The sequence below is a fragment of the Lethenteron reissneri genome, chromosome 12, assembly GCF_015708825.2.
Source record: "Lethenteron reissneri isolate LAM-NWPU_2019-01 chromosome 12, ASM1570882v1, whole genome shotgun sequence".
Lineage (NCBI taxonomy): Eukaryota > Metazoa > Chordata > Hyperoartia > Petromyzontiformes > Petromyzontidae > Lethenteron > Lethenteron reissneri.
The window spans coordinates 7,388,097-7,410,874 of record NC_083790.1 but is presented as its reverse complement, the minus strand read 5'-3'; the positions used below and the strand labels follow the sequence as shown (position 1 = coordinate 7,410,874).

Genomic DNA, 22,778 nt, shown 5'->3' with positions numbered 1-22,778 from the left:
TTCGTCACACGGCGTCACAAAAAGTCAAACCCCCCCCTCAAATATGACGTCACAAAGCTCTGCCCCCCCCCCCAAACATGGCGCTGCAATCTGATGTTATAAGAGAAAACATGTATTAAAAAGTATATTTAATTAAGTAGGAACGTGTTGTCTATATTTATTTAAAGTTGCGCATTTGATATGACGTCACATTTTTAAACTCCCCCCCCCCCTCGTCACACATCGTCACAAATGTCTGACCCCTTCCCCCTCCGTAGGTGTGTGACGTCATTTATGGACGGCCCCTTACCCACACTATACCCCACCAGAAGTGAAGCTGCTCAATGGCTAAGTGTGGTGTTCACCGCATACACTGCTGCATGAACAGAAGCAGTGGGGGAGGGGGGGTTAAGAAACTTGCACTTGCCCCAACAGTCTGTTAAGGCTATATTACAGGGGGGGATCTTTGTCTTTGTGTATAAATGTGCTCACCGTTGCTTGCACTGCCACGCTAGGAGACCAAACTGGCGACCTCCGGATTGCAGGTTCAGCGTGCCAGCCATTGCACCACTGCTCCGGTGGCGAGATGTTAACTACCTCGCCCGGTATACAGAAGGTCGTTGTTTTGATCCCGACCCTGACGCCTGCTGTATATTTGGAGTTTTCATGTCTCTCTCTCGCTCTCTCCCCGTGGTCGCGTGGATTTTTACTCCGTGTCCTACGGTTTTCCCCTCCACATTTAGAAAAGTGCGTTTAGAGTACTTGGTTGTGATAGATGTCCACATGATAAGCCACTTCGTTTGAGCTATCAATTGTGGCCAGGTCGCTTCTGAAAATATCTATATAGCGCAGTCGACCTTAACTGATAAATAAAAAAAAGTTTTACTTTATGACTAAATATAGTATATAAAACAAATACATAAAAATTATTATACATTCGGAATTTTGAGAAGCAGCCTTTCTTCAAAGCCGAGAGAAAAGGGCAGATATATCTTAAGCAACCAGCAAACTATTTATACAGGTAACATTTGCACAGTTTGATATCCGCATATGAGCATGGTTATTTAGTTTTGGGTTACATCGTGCAGGTCCTTCAATGTTTATATTTAAAACCATCTACCACCCAGCAGGGTCACGTAGGCAAAGATGGAAATAGATTTTTTTGAAAAGCAAGCAGAGAGTTACATCCAGGTTCATCAGGTGTTTAACAAAATCATTTTTTTCCATGAGGATATGAGCATCAATTTCGCACCAAGTTACATAATCACGGTTCCCATGAAGTACGTGATGTTGCACGTACATATGTAGCGTCATTGACAGGCATTGTATAGCGTCTTATGTATACTTACCTGTAGTAGCAGACATGTGTCCATAGGGGGTGGTAACCCGGGATGGGTAGGATCAGCCGGGCCGTTGGGACACGAGCTTCTCCCAGCCCCAAGAGAGGGGTTGGGGGGGGGGGTATTCCAGAGCCCCCTAGAGAGTTTCAGAAGGGGGCGTGACCAGGGCCGGAGAGGGCGTGACCAGGGGCGGAGAGACCCTGGCACGAGTATAAAAGCCAGACCTCGCGACGAGTCCGACAGTCTTCGTCAAGCTGAAGAAAGAAGACCAGCTCGGCTAGGACCCTGGGAACCCCCAGACATGACGTCCTTCTAAGGGCCGGGGCTGTCGTGGGCCAGTGGTCGAACCTGGGAACCCCCGGGACCCGCCGTCCTTCTAAGAGCCAGTACCGGGTGGACCAGGGGTTCGGGATCCGTAGACCTTGGCTGGGTTGGGTCAGATAGCCTCCCCCTAGGTGCCCTTAGCCGGAGGAACGTGAGTGTAGTCCCAGTGGTTAGGACACGCGAGCCCGGAGGCTGTACCTCCCTAAGTATCGGGTAGAGGGGCCGCTACCCCTCTGTGTTAGGGAGCGTGTTTCTCACACGTATCGCTAATAAACGTGTTGCCTCAAGCGCTCCGTCTCCAGGCTCCTTGGACCCACTACACACGAAAGGGCACCTGCAACCATATTTGTGTAAGTATAAGAATAGGGTTTACCCTTTCTGGCAATAAAACACGTGTTAAGATGTTCAATCACCAAACAGAAACCAAGTCTCAACCAGTGTTAGACCAGAGAACGCCAAAAGGCGTTGAGACTCGGCCCTAAAGAAGGCTGTATCTGGTGTAGACCAATCAGTTTCAAAGACAATGGATATAATCCCATAGCACTTCACCCAGCCCGTGCCACGAACCTGGTGAAGTGCTGAGTCACCTACCTGACCCTCATAGCAATTCACCCATCCCGTGCGACAGCCTCGGTGAAATGCTATGTCAGAATCATAATATTTATTGATACTGGAGGAATCCGATGAGCTATAAAGATTTTTTTCTCACAGACGTCCAGTAGTCATCCACCTGACCCCCGTCAGACATTCACCACTCACCTGGTACCACACCAATCAGCAGCCATCTACTCAGCTGAATCTCATAACCAATGTGTACAGGGTGCTCCAGATGTCTTGTGACCCTCCATTTCATTCTCTAAAAACTTAATATTTTCAAAGTAAGGTTTATTTAAAACAGAAAATGAATATGCGAAGGGAAAAAAATGTTAGGGGTCAACTAATTGGGGGGGTCACATGCCATCTGGACTACCTCTGTACATTGTACGTGGCACGAAGAAGGGCAATTTGGCCGAGACATGGCCTATTATATATTTGACTCGGAAGGGAGTGTTATTTACGAATGCGTTGAGTGTGTTGTTTATTGCGCAAAATTGTGGTGGGCAGGCCTTTTGAGATTGAATGCCCCCCCCCCTTCACACGTCCCCTCCCTGCACGTCGATGCGGTTTGTGCGACTGAAATTTGGGCTGCAGGAATTTGTGTTACGCGGCGGGGTATTTCAGTATCATAAAAAAATAAAAAGCGTATCAAATAAAAAAAGCGACGCCGCCGTGGGGGATACGACAAATGATCAGATCAATTGTAGTTTTAGTTTTAATTTTGAGCTGATTTGCATGACAACCCCATTCGGCGGAGGTGACATTGGTCGAGGAGTTCACCAAAGATAGGTGCACGCATGCAAGCAGATTAGCCCCCTCGTTATATTTATCATTTAGGATGGATTAGAATTTACTGTTCAGTTTTAAAAAGTCCCAGTTTTCTTAGCGCCCCACACAGTGTAGTCCGCGACTATGTAGTCAGTAAATCTCGCTGCCCTCTCTGATCTGTGGAAGGCCCAAACCGTTTACGATTCTATTAGAAAGCAGTGTTCAATGACTTTTTTTGTAACGTAGCAGTACGCTGCTATCAACAGTTCCCTTACATTTTTGTAAAAAATATACAATTCCTTGAAAACCAATGCAACAACTTGTTTTTGTGTTATTAAACGGACAGCCGTCTGTTGCACCACATTAAAAAAAAACATTTCATGCCATCAGCCTATGGGCATTCTTAACCAATGTGTCCCAGAGGCATTTGCTAAAGCTGGCACTCTGGGCCTGTTTGTCTTTCTGAGACATCAGCACTGATAGTGAAAGAGACCTTTGTCTGATTAATTATTACCCCTCAGAATAGTCTTCCACGAATTGCACGCTGTGTAGGGACATCCACATGAAAGCGTTCAGAAGGGGGACTGGAATGATGTCGATGAAACCAATTAATCGATTGAAAGTTTCAACCAACTACTTTTTTGTGTTCGATTACTCAGGCCCTTTAAAAACATGATAGTTGTTTCAACGTCTCTGTTTCCCGAATGCGGAAAACGTCACAAACTATTCCTCACGGCGGCTTTTGGCTCGCGATCAAACAAAAGCGGTCACTGCTTTCATATGCGCTTCTGCTGCCGTCTGGAACGCTCTTCCTTCCAATATAAGGAAGCCACTTGAGCTATGTACTTTTAATTCTTTAGAACTGCTTTTGTGTTTAGTTTATTGTCCTTGCCCCGCACCTCCGATTACCACGGTTGACTACGTACTGTGTGAAAGAAGTTAAACATACATACGTACAAGCGATCAAGTGGAACACCAAATAGTTGATAGTGGGACACTGTTTGGGCAGATCTTGTGTACTTTGCTGCAGTCAAGGGATTTGACAGAGGGGTTAAAGCATTGAATGAGTCAAATGCTTTGAAGGTAGATGTTGATGAATTACAATTGCTTGTGTAATGTGGCATTTCGCTCTTTGTCTTTATTCAATCTTCCCTGGCACAACTCTTTTCATCCCAATGGGCTCTTTGATTTTTAATGAAAATGTAGTAATAAAACGTCATACCACGCACACGTAATTTCATACATGTTCGGATGATCAAATCACCCTGAATGTGCTATATCCGGTCTGATCGCAGAAGCTGAGCAGGCTTTTAACCTGGTTATTTCTTGGATAGCTGGCGACCAGGGCTTGCCAGGTGTTGCACGTGTATGGGTTACGAGGTGGCCAGTAGATGGCAGTGTTGAGTTGTCAGCACTTTGCACGCACGGTGGAATTTCTCCAGGTTCTCTGGTTTCCAAGGCCGTAGCCATGGAGTCAACATTGGGGGCGACTAAATCTTCCAGGGGGTCTGGGGTCCCCCCCCCCCCCCATAAAAAAATCTAAATTTGAAAACGAATTTCTTGCCTAAAATATTAAAAAATTCACTTGCACATACGATGGACTTTTTTTTATTTCTTTTTAACAATAATGTCTAACAGTGTATTGTATTACATTGCTCGGTTTTTTCTTTTTTTACCCTTTCTGGTTTCATTGTATGCAATGGCAGAGATTAGGGATTTATAAAGTACAACCATAGCCACAATCATATAAACAGAAATCTATTTTATAGCAATATATGGGGGGGGGGGGGGGGGGGGACGGGACATTTTGAGCATATTTGAATATTTACGGGCTTGCTGGTTTCTTTCCACATTCATCCTAACACTCATTCATGGAAATGGCCCAACAACTCAACGCAGGCTCTTCCTGAAAAATAAGTGTTGAGACTCATTGGTGATGCTCTCCTAGGCAAATAATTGGTACAGTTAATAATTCCCTCTTTCCGCCCATTACTTACACAGTATACACAGTACCCTTTGCAATTAGGCTCAGCGGTGGTAACACGCGGCTCACAATCGTAAGACTGGGTGCCGACTCGCTCAGCCCATCATCCAGTCGGGGTCGATAAAATGAAACCGCTTTGTGTGAAAGTCACCAGTGGTTGCCCTATTTATAGACTCACCCTTTCCATCGGAATGTGGAATTTCTACCACTGGTAAAAAAAATAATAATCAGGATGCTCATTTAATCCGTAAATTACGGGATTTTGTCGAAAAAATGTAATACATTCATTTCGTTGTAATATCAGTTTTTTTTATATTCATAGCGGTGTTATAGCGACGTGCGGCATTTAACATAATTACCCCGCCCATACGCCTCCCATCGCCTGGGAAAGGTGGCTTGCATAGGCTGGATGTCACTCTGTAAGAGCCTGGGCGAAAGGGGCTGTCGTCATGCTCACACACATGTGTGTGTGTGTGTGTGCCTGTGTGTGTGGGGGGGGGGAGATCACGTGGATCCCATCTTATGCAGCTCTCCCAAACCAGCGAGTGGAGGAGCAAGAGAGAAGAAGATAGGGGCAGGCAGAGAGAGAGAGAGAGGAGTGAGAGACGACACACACACACCGCGTGCACAACAGCAGAGGCACCACCACCACCACCACGCTCCGACTGGCAGCACGGCACGCTGCTGCTGCTGTTGCTTGCACGCAGACAAAAGCTCCCTTTCGTCTCACAAGAACTGGTCGCGCTGTTATCCCAACTCAGCCCTCTGCGCAGAAGGTAACGGGGGGGGGGTTCACGCGAACGGTAACACAGCCAAACGCCGCACACGCGAGCCGCTATTTCACGCATTCACCACCCGCATGCGTTGCGTTAATCGGAGCGCGTGTACACACACACACAGCGTGCACACACAGCGTGTACACACACACACACACAGCGTGCACACACAGCGTGTACACACACACACAGCGTGCACACACAGCGTGTACACACACACACACACAGCGTGCACACACAGCGTGTACACACACACACACACAGCGTGCACACACAGCGTGTACACACACACACACAGCGTGTACACACACACACATAGACAGAGTGTACACACACACACAGCATGTACACACACACAGCGTGTACACACACACAGCGTGCACACACACACACAGCGTGCACACACAGCGTGTACACACACACACATAGACAGAGTGTACACACACACACAGCGTGTACACACACACAGACAGCGTGTACACACACACAGCGTGTACACACACACAGCGTGTACACACACACGGCGTGTACACACCACACAGTGTGTACACACCACACACAGCGTGTACACTCACACAACGTGTACACACACAGCGTGTGTACACACACAGCGTGTACACACCACACACACAGCGTGTACACACACACTGTGTACACACACACACAGCGTGTACACACACACAGCGCGTACACACACACTGTGTACACACACACACACAGCGCGTACACACACACAGCGTCTACACACACACAGCGCGTACACACACACTGTGTACACACACACAGCGTGTACACACACAGCGTGTACACACACAGCGTGTACACACACACAGCGTGTACACACACACAGCGTCTACACACACACACAGCGCGTACACACACACTGTGTACACACACACACACAGCGTGTACACACACACAGCGTGTACACACACACAGCGCGTACACACACACAGCGCGTACACACACACACACACAGCGCGTACACACACACTGTGTACACACACACACAGCGTGTACACACCACACACACAGCGTGTACACACCACACACAGCGTGTACACACCACACACACAGCGTGTACACACACACACACAGTGTGTACACACCACACAGCGTGTACACACACAGACAGCGTGTACACACCACACACACAGCGTGTACACACAGACAGCGTGTACACACAGCGTGTACACACATACAGCGTGTACACACATACAGCGTGTACACACAGCGTGTACACACAGCGTGTACACACAGACAGCGTGTACACACAGACAGCGTGTACACACACACAGCGTGTACACACACACAGCGTGTACACACCACACACACAGCGTGTACACACACACAGACAGCGTGTACAACACACACACACAGCGTGTACACACACACAGCATGTACACACAGCATGTACATACACACAGCGTGTACACACGCACAGCATGTACACACAGCATGTACACACACACAGCGTGTACACACAGCATGTACACACACAGCGTGTACACACATACAGCGTGTACACACAGACAGCGTGTACACACCACACACACAGCGTGTAAACACCACACACACAGCGTGTACACACACACAGACACCGTGTACACACCACACACACAGCGTGTACACACCACACACACAGCGTGTAAACACCACACACAGACAGCGTGTACACACACGGCGTGTACACACACACACAGCGTGTACACACACACATTGTGTACACACACACACAGCGTGTACACACACACAGCGTGTACACACACACATTGTGTACACACACACACAGCGTGTAAACACCACACACAGACAGCGTGTACACACACGGCGTGTACACACACACACAGCGTATACACACACACATTGTGTACACACACACACAGCGTGTACACACACACAGCGTGTACACACACACACCGTGTACACACACACACAGCGTGTACACCCACACAGCGTGTACACACACACCGTGTACACACACACAGCGTGTACACACACACACAGCGTGTACACACACACAGCGTGTACACACACACAGACAGCGTGTACACACACACAGGGTGTACAGACACACACAACGTGTACACACACAGACATCGTGTACACACACACGCGTGTACACACACACAGACACCGTGTACACACACACAGACACCGTGTACACACACACACAGCGTGTACACACACAGCGTGTACGTACACACACAGTGTGTACACACACACAGCGTGTACACACACAGCGTGCACACACGCACACAGTGTGTACACACACACAGCGTGTACACACCACACACACAGCGTGTACACACACACGCACACAGCGTGTACACACACACACAGACAGCGTGTACACACACACAGCGTGTACACAGCACACAGACACACGTGTACACACAGTACACGTGTGTCTGTGTGCTGCGTGCGTCCGAGCAGCAGCCCCACCGAGGGACACTTCGCGTGCCTCTATCCCGAATGTCGTCGTCGTCTTCGCGTTGTTCGCCGCGGGAGCCGCGCAGAAGCAGCAGCAGCAGCAGCTGCTGCTGCTGCTGCTGCCTCTGCTGCTGCTGCTTCTGCGGTGGTGCGCCCCGTGTCCGCGTAGCGCTCGCTCCGTGAGCCCGAGTCGTCTTCCACATCCTACACATCCACCACATCCTACACATCCACCACATCCACATCCTACACATCCTACACATCCACATCCACCACGTCCTACACGTCCTACACATCCTACACATCCACCACATCCTACACATCCACCACATCCACCACATCCTACACATCCACCACATCCTACACATCCTACACATCCACATCCACCACGTCCTACACATCCTACACATCCTACACATCCACCACATCCTACACATCCACCACATCCTACACATCCACCACATCCTACACATCCACCACATCCACCACATCCTACACATCCACCACATCCACGACATCCTACACATCCACCACATCCACATCCACGACATCCTACACATCCACCACATCCACATCCACCACATCCTACACATCCTACACATCCACCACATCCTACACATCCTACACATCCACCACATCCTACACATCCTACACATCCACCACATCCACCACATCATACACATCCTACACATCCACCACATCCTACACATCCACCACATCCACCACATCCTACACATCCTACACATCCTACACATCCACCACATCCTACACATCCACCACATCCACCACATCCACCACATCCTACACATCCACCACATCCACCACATCCTACACATCCTCCACATCCTACACATCCACCACATCCTGCACATCCTACACATCCTAGACGTCCTACACACCCTACACATCCTACACATCCTACACATCCACCACATCCTCCACATCCTACACATCCTACACGTCCTACACGTCTTACACATCCAGCACATCCTACACATCCTACACATCCTCCACATCCTCCACATCCACCACATCCACCACATCCTACACATCCTCCACATCCTCCACATCCTACACATCCACCACATCCTACACATCCTACACATCCACCACATCCTCCACATCCTACACATCCACCACATCCTACACATCCTACACATCCACCACGTCCTACACATCCTACACATCCACCACGTCCTACACATCCTACACATCCACCACACCCTACACATCCTAGACATCCTAGACATCCTACACATCCTACACATCCTACACATCCACCACATCCTACACATCTTACACATCCACCACGTCCTACACATCCTACACATCCACCACATCCTACACATCCTACACATCCTACACATCCACCACATCCTACACATCCTCCACATCCACCACATCCTACACATCCTCCACATCCTCCACATCCACCACATCCACCACATCCTACACATCCTCCACATCCTCCACATCCTACACATCCACCACATCCTACACATCCTACACATCCACCACATCCTCCACATCCTACACATCCACCACATCCTACACATCCTACACATCCACCACGTCCTACACATCCTACACATCCACCACGTCCTACACATCCTACACATCCACCACACCCTACACATCCTAGACATCCTAGACATCCTACACATCCTACACATCCTACACATCCACCACGTCCTACACATCCTACACATCCACCACATCCTACACATCCTACACATCCTACACATCCACCACATCCTACACATCCTCCACATCCACCACATCCTACACATCCTACACATCCTCCACATCCACCACATCCTACACATCCTACACATCCACCACATCCTACACATCCTACACATCCTCCACATCCACCACATCCTACACATCCACCACATCCTACACATCCTACACATCCTAGACGTCCTACACATCCTACACATCCTCCACATGGCGGGCGATGCGTGGTGGTTGTGGTGGTGGTTGTGGTGGTGGTGGCGGTGCTTGCCAGCCACCCGCTCGTGATCTTTGTCTTTGTGTATACATGTGCTCGCTAACAGCACTTGCCCCAACAGTCTGTTGAGGCTATGTTACAGGGGGGGGGGGTCTTTGTCTTTGTGTATACATGTGCTCGCTAACAGCACTTGCCCCACAGTCTGTTGAGGCTATGTTACAGGGGGGATCTTTATCTTTGTGTATACATGTGCTCGCTAACAGCACTTGTCCCAACAGTCTGTTGAGGCTATGTTACAGGGGGGGGGGGTCTTTGTCTTTGTGTATACATGTGCTCGCTAAAAGCACTTGCCCCACAGTCTGTTGAGGCTATGTTACAGGGGGGGGGGTCTTTGTCTTTGTGTATACATGTGCTCGCTAACAGCACTTGCCCCAACAGTCTGTTAAGGCTATGTTACAGGGAGGATCTTTGTCTTTGTGTGTAGTGGAGAGCGGTGGGATAGTGGTTAGCGCGCTGTGGTGCGCTACGAATCCGGCAACCCGAGTTCAATTCCTGGTTCACGGCCACAGCACCAGCGATTACTATCAGAACTGTTCTTGGGGGCCTCTCCTAGGTCGACTCGGCCTTAAATGAGTAACCTGGTGCGGTGTATAAACATCACTACTTGGGAGACAAAGGCGATCGGCCGGATGTGTTCCTGACCACCCCCACCCCCTCGTGTGCCGTGCCGGTCTACATAGGTTGCTCCTCGCGAACAGCACTTGCCCCAATAGTCTGTTAAGGCTATACGGGGGGCATCTTTGTCTTTGTGTGTCTACGATCAAAGCAATTCCAGGGGCACCTACAAACCTGTAAGGTCCCACACACACTCACACACACGCATCGTTTGGAATCAACACGTTGCTTCGCTCGACAAACCACGGGTTGTATAGAACACGTGTGTGGATGATGATGATGATGCTGCTGTTGCTCTTCTGTGTGGTTGTAATGAGCGGTGCAGGACGTCTGTCGGAGCGAAGTGCTCGCAAATACCGCGTGCGGTCCGTATACATTGTATGTATACATTGTATGTATACTGCATGGATGTACTGTCAGTGGTGAATCTATACATAGATGTTGATCTATCTATGGTGGGTCTGTCTGGTACTGCCAGCGCACGATGTGGATTACAGACGAGAGGCATTTGCGGTGTTTGTTCCACACAAAGACAAAAGATCCCCCTCGTAGCCTCAACAGGCTTGTAGGGGCAAGTGCTATTAGCGAGCACCTATTTATGCCACACACACGGCTACATGCACCCTATCCAGCTATTACGCTGTCGATAACACGGCATTGTTATACTTCTGTAAGGCTAATAACGTTTCTTTTTACAGTTCTACAAAATGTACACGATTCTCTGCACGCTGTTAACCACCACGGTGGTGGTGTGACCACATCATCTCTGATGGTGGCGTGTATATACTGCAATATCTCTGTGTATATCTATACACCAACCACTGGCTCTTGGGCACATTTGCGAATTAATAATCAATTCTCGTCTCCGCATTGTTTGCGGCGGCTGAGTTGTGAACAGGTCTTATGCTCCCGGCGGAGATGGTCGTCGCCGTCTCTTGGAAACAGCCGCGTTGCTCCCATTCCCCTCCCCACAATAATAATAATAAAGGTTTTATGTTTTAACCCCACTTCTCCCCCGGGGTCTCGCAATCCGTGGCTGCACCGTGAAGCTAAGGGGCTCACGATATTAATAATAATAAGACTTGGCGGACACAATAGCCGGCGGTGGTGGTATTTTATTCAAAGGTTTGTAGTTCACTCATAAGGAGGGTGCCCTGCTTGGCAGTGAAAGAAGGTTTACGCAGAGTGAAATCAGAAGCTGTATTTATGCTGAAGGAATCCGATGAGCCGTCAAGCTCTTGTTTTCCCACAGATGTCCGGTCAGAATTGCCACGTGATGTCGACTTGTGTGTGCCGAGAGAGAGGGCTTTCTCAAGAACAGCCAAAACACAATCTAAAAGCTGGTGGGGTTCCGAACGTTTCTGCACCAGTGGGTCCAAACCTAACCCAACATGATTTAACGGACAGCCATGTGCAGCGTACCGATAAATCGTGTCTGGAAGTTGCGCTGACCACTTCCCACGCACAGCCTTGTGGTCTGCGCAGCACAGTTTGGGCCACTGGGGGCTCTATGGTAAGGAGCAGTCTCCCGGAACAGCGTTTATTGGCCAGGGAGTCATAGTATTTGGGCCAAGAGTATGATACGCATTTGTCAGTGCAAACAAATACCTGTAAAGGGCAAGATGGCAGAAACAAAAAGCCAGAAAGTTAAATCGGACAAGATTCAAATGAGACATTTTTCAAGGAACACCAATTTTTGCAAACAGTATGATACCATCTTCTTGGTTCTTTCGGTAAAGTCACGTAGAAGGGAAGTAATAAAATAATAAAAATTAAACATAATAAAACAATTCTCACGACGTTTCGGCCACAACGCAAGCAGCCGTCCTCAGGTGAAAACCAGGTCTGTCGAGGCGACAGCGTCTGAATGAAACAGCACACGTGCTTGGAGCATATATATATATAAGCTGGGTTGGATACCAAATGTATAATTGTTGATAGACTGACAAAATTGTGAAAGTGAAAAATAAGGGAAAAAAGTGTTGCCGAGAAAAAGGAATGGAAATAGTATTTGCAGCAACCAATTTGGTGATTGAAGCTCTTTGAGGTTCAGCTCTAGAATTTCATCTCTCCCCTGCCCCCAAAATGGGTGCTGCTCGTCTCGTGCCGTCATCTTTCCAGACACCTGGCTTGTGGGCAATACCTCCTTCCCACGGCTCTCTGTCCCTCCGCCAAGTCTCACCGCAATGCTAATCTGCACCCCCATCCTTGCGCTTATTTACGTCAGCTGTGTCCATCGCATCGCATTCTTGGTCTCCCTTCTGGAATTTCTGAGCAAGTGTCATTTTTTTTCTCTCGAGGTGCTCTCTCTGGTTTCCTCCCACATTGATCGACAATTCATTAATATGGCTGAAAACATCTTAATATATCTACGCAGCTCTGTGTGTTGTAGATTGTGTGGGGTTTTGAGATGTATTTGGCATACATGATGCTGCTCTCTCTCTATATAAAACATATCCTCGTCAGATATCCTTTTGTAGACAAGCTGTAAGGTGGTGGACGAGGTGTCCATAGCAAGGCCGTAGCCATGGAGTCAACATTGGGGGGGGGGACCAAATCTTCCAGGGTGTCTGGGGGTCCCAACTCAGAAAAAAAAAATATCTAAATTTGAAAAATCATTTCCTGCCTAAAATATTTAAAAATTCACTAACACATGGGATGGACTTTTTATTTTATTTACAATAATGTCTAATAGTGTATTGTATTACGTTGCTTTGTTTTTATTTTTTACCATTTCTTGTTTCGTTGTGTGTAATGGCAGAGATTAGGGATTAATAAAGAACAACCATAACCACAATCATATAAACAGAAATCGACGCATTAATTTATATGAAGACAAGTCCAGATATTGTGGCCAAGGTTTAGCAAATTGTTGTTTTTATTTACATAGCATAGCAATAATTTTTTTATACCAAAATATTGGGGGGGGGGGGGGCGGACATTTTGAGCATATTTCAATATTGGGGGGGACGTGGGATGTGGGATGTGGAATGTGTCCCCCCCCAATATATACTATAATTACGGCCTTGGTCCATAGAATCGTGGTTTCTGCCTTCGTATCCCATCCTCGAGTCCCCTTTTCACACCTCGTGTTTCCAACACTCGCTCATTTGCACGGTGTTCTGTCCACGATACCCATAGGGGTCCGTCTGTAGCACAGCATGCTTCCATCTGTCGTTGCACATTCTCTTCAAGGTCCAAGCTTCGCGACTATTTTAAACATAGCAAACGTGTGCTTGGTCTCGCTTTGAGCCTGTTCCTAAACCCCAAGTGCAACTTCACCTACCGTCCAAATCACGCACTCGTTGATGTCTTGAGCCGTATAGTCCAATTCACGAAGTAAGTAGTTTCTTAAATACTTCCACTTGTGATTTTGGTTTCTAGTTGGGGCATATTGCAAGGCCATAAATTCTAAGGCACATTGCTTTTTGGAGCTTTCATGCACCTGGGGATGGCCCTTTAAAGGTAATTCATGTTTTATCATTCAGACGTGGGCACATTTATTCACTTACGCATGCATGACCAGCTGTTCACAATACAATACACACCACATGCAACACGCATGGCCACGGTGGCTCTTGTATATACGGTGGCGGGCCAAGCGGGGTTTAGGAAGCAATACGATCGACAGCTAAACATAGATTCCAATATTGTGATATTTGGCTCATTTTAAGCTCTCTATGCATACCAGTCTTGGTAATGAATATGACCTATTTGGTTTTTAAGAACAAACGAAATAAATATGAAACATTATAGCTCGTCCATACCCTTAACAATCTCAGGTTGTCTTAATCAAGTGTGTATTTATACGTGGTGTGTATGTATACATCTTCCCACAGCAGTTGGGACCATAGTGCATGACGGGAACAGCAACAACAACAAAAAAACCCATCGCTTAAAAATTAACACAGTGTGAGAAAGCGTTTCCTTTGTGCGATATTCGACAACTACATATTGCAGTTCCCATTCTGTGATGAAAGACGTCAATTGATCGTTTCAGATATGCCAGTCCCCACCGATCATCTACAGGAATTGTTAATGCAGAAGCCGTGACGTAATAAAACTAGGTCAGGCCACAAAACCCCTAAGTTTCAGTCAATTGCACTTATCTGACTGTCGCCTGATGAAGCTAGTTGTAATTACTGGCGAAACGTCGTACTCAGTTTGTAAATGTTGTGGCTTGGCTCTCCAACACACCGGTGTGTTGTACTAGTGACGAATTGGCCACGTTCTCACCATTGGAACCTCATTTGCCAGTAAAAAATATGATAATTGGTTTTTTACCCTTCTATCTGGCAACAAAACTGACACCTTTTGGCGTCATCTGGTCCAACCCATGTGAGACTAGGCTCTAAGGAAAGCTGTCTCGGGTGTGGACCAATCAACTTCAAGGACAGTGCATACATTATCAGAGTTATGTTTTTTGTTTGCATTATGACTGCAGGTATTGTGGCCACGTTCTGTTTACGTGACAACCCTTACTAGTTGGCCTTGTCGGGAGGTGGTGGGTTTAATGACACATTTACGCGATCTAACCCAAAAAAAACCTGTATTATAAACAACAACAACACACGGCAAACACGTGTACAAAAAGCACTCGGCGCCTTTGCACATTATGCAAAACCCATCGGAGGTGTCGTTTAGTTAATGTGCTACTCTTGTTGGAACGAGGAATGCAAATGATAGAAGCAGTAGGAGGTGGGGAGTGGATTGGTTGATGGGAGGCGAAGGTGGCAGGGCATGGCATGATGGCATCTCACTTTGGGGGGGGTGTAGGGAGAAATGTTTATCCCCCCTGCCCACACCCCCCCAATGAGAGATGATGGTACACTACAGAACTCCTACATTATGCCTTCACTCTGGTGATAAAGGCTCTTGTGGCGTACACAGATGTGGTCCATTAAATTGCCATCTTTTAAAAAGGGCGCTTGGGTTTAACATGCTACCACCCCACCATTCCTGCTTGAAACACAACAGCACTTGAAACACAGCCGCTCTATTGTCTTACCACCTTCCCCTGCAGACGTCGAGGACTCGGCGATGAACCCCCGTGGCTCCTCAAAGTGCTTTGTCACAGCGCATTTGCATTGCAACCCCTCAAAGAGATTCCACGCACTCGGCTCGCGAGCTTGCCTGTTCAATTGTTTAGCATCAGAGTCGTGTGGCTGTGGGTGCGCGCTCGTGTGTGGGGAGCGGAAGGGCATCTCGGTTTAGCGCGCTGCGCTACTAACCTCACAGACCCGAGTTCCATTCCCACTCTCACGGCCAACCACCGGTGACGATTATCTGAACCGTTCCTGGGCCCCTCCCCTAGGTCGGTCGGTGTGTATACAGCGCCACTGGGGAGACAAAGGCCGGCCAGGCGTGGTGCTGGCCACCCACGGCCTCGTATACCGTGTCAGCCTTCATAGGTGCTCGCTAACAGCACTTGCCCCAACAGTCTGTGAAAGCTATGGGGGGGGGGGGATCTTTGTCTTTGTTTGCACAGGGAGAGGGTGGAAGGGTTGATGCTCAGAGTGGCCAGTGCTTTCTTTTTCGCCACGAGAAAATATTTAATGCAAAGCAGATGTTTCTGCCGGATATTTTCTGACAAGTTACTGGGATTGCCGCCCCAGCTCCTCTGCACAAAGTGCACGGTGGTCCTTGCGGTCTGTGGGCCCGTCGCTTGCCGTTCGCGGCGTGGGGGTACCCACCACGCAGAGTGGCGCTCCTGCTGACTGAGATGATGACGAGGAAGCTGCTGTAGGAGACTGCTGGTGAGCCGGAGGAGGGACGAGGCCAACTCCCCAAAGGCTGCGGCAAGGCTCGGCTCGCTTGCCCGCAGAAGGCGGTGGCCGTGCTGGTCGCTCGCGTGCTCTCGGTAATGGGAAACATCGCTGTCCGTCCGTCCGTCATCGGCCATGATTGATCCACCGCTGGATGACAGCCTTCTCGAGCCACCGTTGCCTCCCGCGATCCGGCGATGTAAAGATCCGCCGAGCACCCGCACACGAGACTATTGCATTGCTCCGTCTCCTCGGTGAATGTGGTGCTGTGCCCCCCCGCCCCCCCCCCCCCGGACGCTTTTTGCCCCTTGGCTGCTGCCACTTGATTGTTATTCTCGACCATCGCCCATCATCGCTGATAACGACGATGTTCTGTTTAAGCCCGCGTGCTCTTGTCTGCAATCTGCAATGTGTTCTCTAATCCATGTGGTCCTCTTTCTGTGCAATTCCCAACGCGCGTTTCTCTCAACGCTTCCTGAACACGTTTCAGATTTTTTCCATTTAATTCACAAACGGATATGTTTATGATCCACGTAGCATTGCGAAACACAATGAGTCGGATGCCTCCTGTAATCTCCGAGGTTGCCGTTGAAGTGGCCTCTCAGAACGGGGTCATCCTGGAGTTGATTTTAATGGCCTGGTCGTTTATGAATGCTGATACCTGGGCGAGGGTGATTTAAGGGAGTGGGTGTGATTAGCTCTATAATAGTGTTTGAGTCTGCTTGATTTTTGTGCAGTCATTATTGTTTAATCTTGTAATCACTGATATGTTGTTGAATCATTCGCCACGTAGCATCATGAGTGAGGCAGAGTCCATAGTCCACACAGTGTCAGAGCAAAAAATGCAATCCTATGTCATTGGCATGTGGACCTAGATAACTGGGCCATCTGTCGAGGATTTCTAAGCTACCGAGAGTTTTGATTTAAAGTTTTCGTGACTGCAGGGATTCATTTTCTTGGTTCTTTCGGTAAAGTCACGTAGAAGGGAAATAATGAAATAAAATAAATAAAACAAAATTCTCACGAAGTTTCGATTGCAACACAAGTAATCATCATCAGGTGTGAAAACCCCAGCAAGAAAATTTTGAAACAAGTGGCGGTATTTTTTTCTTATGCTAATGTAAAGAAAAAAAACCGCCACTTTTTTGCAAATTTTCTTGCCGTGGTTTTCACACCTGATGATGATTGCTTGTGTTGCAATCGAAACGTCGTGATAATTGTATTGTTTTATATATTTTATTTATTATTTCCCTTCTACGTGACTTTACCGAAAGAACCAAGAAGATGACAACAAAAAACTCAACACGTTTGTCAATAGCCTCGTGTGGAAAATAGATTTCGGTCAATGGCCCTTCTTCATAGCACATAGAGAGGCCGGAGTGATTTAAGAGTTAAACTACGAGCCCGTGATGAGCCTGACACTACTATATCATTCTGTAATTAACTCGTCCTCCACCAAGATTTGTACAGATGTCGAGGTAGTGCCCACCATCTTCTTGGTTTTTTCGGTAAAGTCACGTAGAAGGGAAGTAATAAAATAATAAAAATAAAACATAATAAAATAAAATAATATTTTATTATGTTTTTTTTCGGTCAAGTCACGTAGAAGGGAAGTAATAAAATAATAAAAATAAAAATAATAAAATATTATTTTACCGAAAAAACCAAGAAGATGAATCCCTGCAGTCACGAAAGCTTTAAATCGAAAAGTGCCCACCATGTATTAAAGTCAATGGACAATACATCAACAACATCAGGTATGCCGACGACACTGCACTGCTGGCCGATTCAGAACAAGACCTACAACAAATCTTGGACGAGGTTGCCACAGAGAGTCAAATATGGGGCTTACGAATTCATAAAAAGAAAACAAAGGTTATGAAGGTCAGCCGAACTACAAGCGAAATAACAATCAAGCTGGGCAGCGAAAAATTGGAACAAGTACACCGATTTAAATACCTTGGTGTAATCATTGACGATCAGTTGAACCATGAAGTCGAAATAAAGAGCAGAATTGAACAAGCAAGGCAAGCATTTATTAAATGGAAAACACTCCTTGCAGACCGCAACTTGAGTATATCACTGAAACTGCGCACACTGAAATGCTACATCTGGTCAATTTTGCTGTACGGAGTAGAGACGTGGACACTGACAACAACAGCAACAAAAAGGCTCGAAGCTTTCGAGACGTGGCTGTATCGAAGAATGCTGAAAATCCCATGGACAGCCAAAACCACCAATACACAAGTTCTGCAAGATATGGGCACTGACAGGCAACTGCTGAAGACCATCATTAGCAGGAAGTGTTACTACCTAGGCCACATTGCCCGAAACGACCACAAATACCAGCTATTAAAGCAAATCCTGGAAGGAAAAATCGAAGGGAAAAAACGACCAGGACGGCCAAAAACGACATGGCTCAGTAACATCAAAACATGGCTACAATTAACAACAGCACAAACTCTACACGCCGTGCTAGACCGGGACCAATATCATCGTGAAGTCGCACACGCCGTTAGGCAGCACTAAAGAAGAAGCAGCCCACCATGTTTGTACCAATTGAGTTCATGTGTCTTGGTCTTTGTATAGCGATATAGCGGTTATGTGCAGTGTCGTGGCCAACGCTGCGCTACGAACACGGCGACCCGAGTTCGATTCCTGGCTCGCGGCCAACACCAGTGACGATTGTCTGAACCGGTCCTGGGCCACCCCTGGGTCGACTCAGCCTGAAATGAGTACCTGGTGCGATGTGTAAACGTTGCCATTAGGGAGACAAAGGCGGCCGGACGTGGTGCTGGCCACCCAGCCACTCGTGTGCCGTGGGGGTGCTCGCTAACAGCACTTTCCCCAACAGTCTGTTAAGGCTAGCCGGGGGAAATTTGCCCTTGTTGTCTTTGTCTTCTAGAGATGAGCCATTCGTGGAGGCAAAGTCCTGATGCAAAATTTGTTTCGTATAATGGCCCGGGAAAGCGGTTGGGTAAAGCTTCCTTAAGTAAGTCATTCTAGTACCTGTGAAGACCTTTTTGTTGAAGAGACAAAGGTTGTGTCAAGGTATGCAGTTACTTCTGCACCCCCCCCTCCGCTCCCCCATTGATATTTGAACAAAGACGAACTTTTATTCAGTCGGTAAATCCCACTGAGCGATATACTCTTTTTTTCAGAGATGACCTGGCCACACGCGATTGCTATTCCAAGTGGCTTGCTTCGTCACTCGTGGAAACGTATAGTAGCGGGCAAATAATCTGAACGGATGTCGCTTCTGAACGTGGAGGGCAAAGACGGAAGCCTAAAAAAAAAATATCCACGCGACCAACACAGGGAGCACGCACACTCCATATATACAAGTGTCAGAGTTTGGGGTCGAACCCACGGTCTCCTGCATACCAGGCAGGGGCGATAACGCCTCCCCTGCCCTTAGGTGACATCCACAAACATTACTTAGGCAATTATGCAAAGCAGCATTCTGTTGTGCCTGTTAACGTCGTGATGGAAACGTTTTTTGCGATGCCATATATCACGAAACAATCATACGTTCGTTTTATAGGGCATCGTTGATTTCACATCGAATCATCAGCTGTGGAAGATTTAGTACACTGAATAAGCCAATGAAAGTAAATAATGGTCAAATGATGTGCTTATGAAGTTGTTTTCAGATTGTGCAAGATACCCTAAAGACGACAATGTATGGCAACCGGGTATTATTCAGAATGCGATTAATTAAAGTGTGCCGTACTTGGCCCTTCCCCCCTCTCCAACCATTATATATACGGAGTGGTAGCTCTTGCAATCTCTCATTTACTTGATACAGCTGTCGTGGCTGTGACGGTTCCATCTGAAGACGGAGGCTTGTGTTGCCTCCGAAACGTCGTGATTTTTATTTTTATTTTACTTTTATTAATTGTAATGTTTTACCTACGTGACTTTACCGAAAAAACCTAAGAATATGAATCCTTGCAGTCACTAAAGCTTCACATCTAGAATTAATTTTGTATTTGCAAATGGGGAAAATAACCACTTTGTAAAAAGTTATTATAATAGAGCCGTAACTTCACAATGAACAGACTATGCTGTGTTCAGTATATCACCTTTTAGTTTAATTATTTTTGTGCTATAGAGAGGAAGACAGAAGGGGGGAGAGTCTTGTCTCTCAACCATTGTGGCGTTGCTTTAGAAACCACACGCACAGGCAAATCCCTGGCATTGGCGAGATGTTAACTACCTCGCCTGGTTAGCAGGAGGGGCGTGGTTTTATCCTAACCCTGACGCCTGTATGAGTTTGCATGTCTCTCTCTCTCTCTCTATCTCCGCCCGTGGTTGCGTGGATTTTTCTCGAGGTCCTTCCGTTTTTCTCTCCACATTTCGAAAAACGTGAGTATTTGGCTGCTATAAATTTCCACATAAGCCACTTCAGACTTAAAACTTTCTTGACTGCAGGAATTCATATTTATTAGTTATTTCGGTAAAGTCACGTAAATAGAAAACAAAACATCTAAAATAAAAGCAAAAAACCCACGACGTTTCGATCGCAACATAAGCGGTCTTCATCGGGCGGTTGCTTTTATTTTAGATTTTTGTTTTCTATTTGCCTGACTTTAGCGAAAGAACCAAGAATAAAAGCCACTTCGTTGAGCTGTCATTTGTGACCAGGTCGCTTCTGCAAAAGAGCTATACAGCTCAGTTAGCCTTACCTGGGAAAATAAAAAGAGATTATAGTTTTAATTGAGTTTCTTGTAAAGAGTGGAGTCACTATGAACCGGTGAATGAGGAAACCGATTCATAATACGCTTTTGTCACTCCACTGCTGGATGAAGACAGTGTTGGTCATGGGGGTTGATGGGCTGTACGTCAAACCGCCGGTCAATGCGGGTCGGTGGACGTCACTCGCCGCTGATGTTCGTCGTAGCAGCCGGGAATCGAACTCGGGTCGCTAGGTTCGTCGAAGGGCATTTCATGATAACTCTTGCAGAACCACCCACCGCTACACGCTGTGAGCTTTGCAGTAAGTTGAATATTGCACGACAAACCGGCCGAATTCTTTTTTGATATCGGCAATGATGCTTTCAAATGTGACTTTGGGTCTTGTTCGTTGGTGGTTTATATTTCCTTATAAACAAGCAAGTTCGGTATGTGGTGTGAATATTTCGAGATGATGTATTCGGCAGAACATCTCCTTGACTTCACATGATAATAATCTATTGCTTGAGCCATTAAGCAACATGTTAAGTACTCTTTGGTTTTTTCGGTAAAGTCACGTAGGTTAAAAAAGAAAACAAATCAATTAAATCACGACGTTTCGGAGGCAACACAAGCTTCCGTCTTCAGGTGAAACCATCACAGCAAAATTGCTGTATCAAATGACGGTGTCACCTGAAGACTGAAGCTTGTGTTGCCTCCGAAACGTCGTGATTTAATTTATTTGTTTTCTTTTTTAACCTACATGACTTTACCGAAAAAACCAAAGCGTATGAATCCTTGCAATCACGAAAGCTTCAAATCTAGAACATGTTAAGTATTTTTCTTTAATGCTGCATGGTGTACTCACGTTCGTCGGCGGCTCCGTTATTTTGTAAGCTTATTAACTTCATCGGGGGTAATATCGTTAATTTATTTATTACAAGTTTCAGTGCTCGTGGTAATGTTGGTTCGTTCCATAATTGATGAATTCACTGCTACCTTTACCTGGGACAAAAGCAAACGGCAACGTTGCCACCAGCTACGCCTAAGAATAGAACGTGCGCTTTTCTTTAAATGATTCTTCCCCCCCCCCCCCCCCACAAGTGTAAATTATAAATGTTGGTCTTTTGTAAGGGGTAGGTTTGACAAAATGAACCCACTTTACACATGGGAAGCCTTATTATTCTTTGTTGTGTCTCTTTCCCCATTGTGAATACAACACGGACTCGCTTATATTTACGCGATCCAATCCCCCAAAAAAGCCTATATTATGGATAGCCTCGCTTCACAGTATGTAGTCTGCATCTGCAGTTCTTCGTCTGCTTGCGTGAAGGAGTAGTTCGAGTGCTTAGAGTTAGAGCAGTGCATTTATGCAGAAATTGTCAATGCTCTGTCTGGTCATCGACTATAGAATTGTGAAAAATTAGATCGTAACGATTTTGTGATTTTTTTTTTGCTCGACATACAGCAGACATTCGTGATAGGAAACCATTTTAGAAAAGGTTAGCC

At 46.9% G+C, this 22,778-nt stretch overlaps 1 protein-coding gene across 3 annotated transcripts in view; it reads left to right on the top strand.

The window, feature by feature from the left end:
• The first annotated feature begins 1,604 nt into the window (after positions 1-1,604).
• The window catches only part of LOC133341834 (glycosyltransferase family 92 protein F13G3.3-like), a 141,029-nt gene continuing 119,855 nt past the window's right edge, over positions 1,605-22,778 (top strand). The window contains exon 1 of one of the 3 annotated variants that reach the window (XM_061550608.1): positions 1,605-1,993. The gene's annotated coding sequence lies outside the window, so the exon portion shown is untranslated. Of the gene's footprint in view, positions 1,994-5,546; positions 5,769-22,778 lie in introns of those variants that run through there. The other 2 variants (XM_061550607.1, XM_061550609.1) reach the window with 2 other exon arrangements.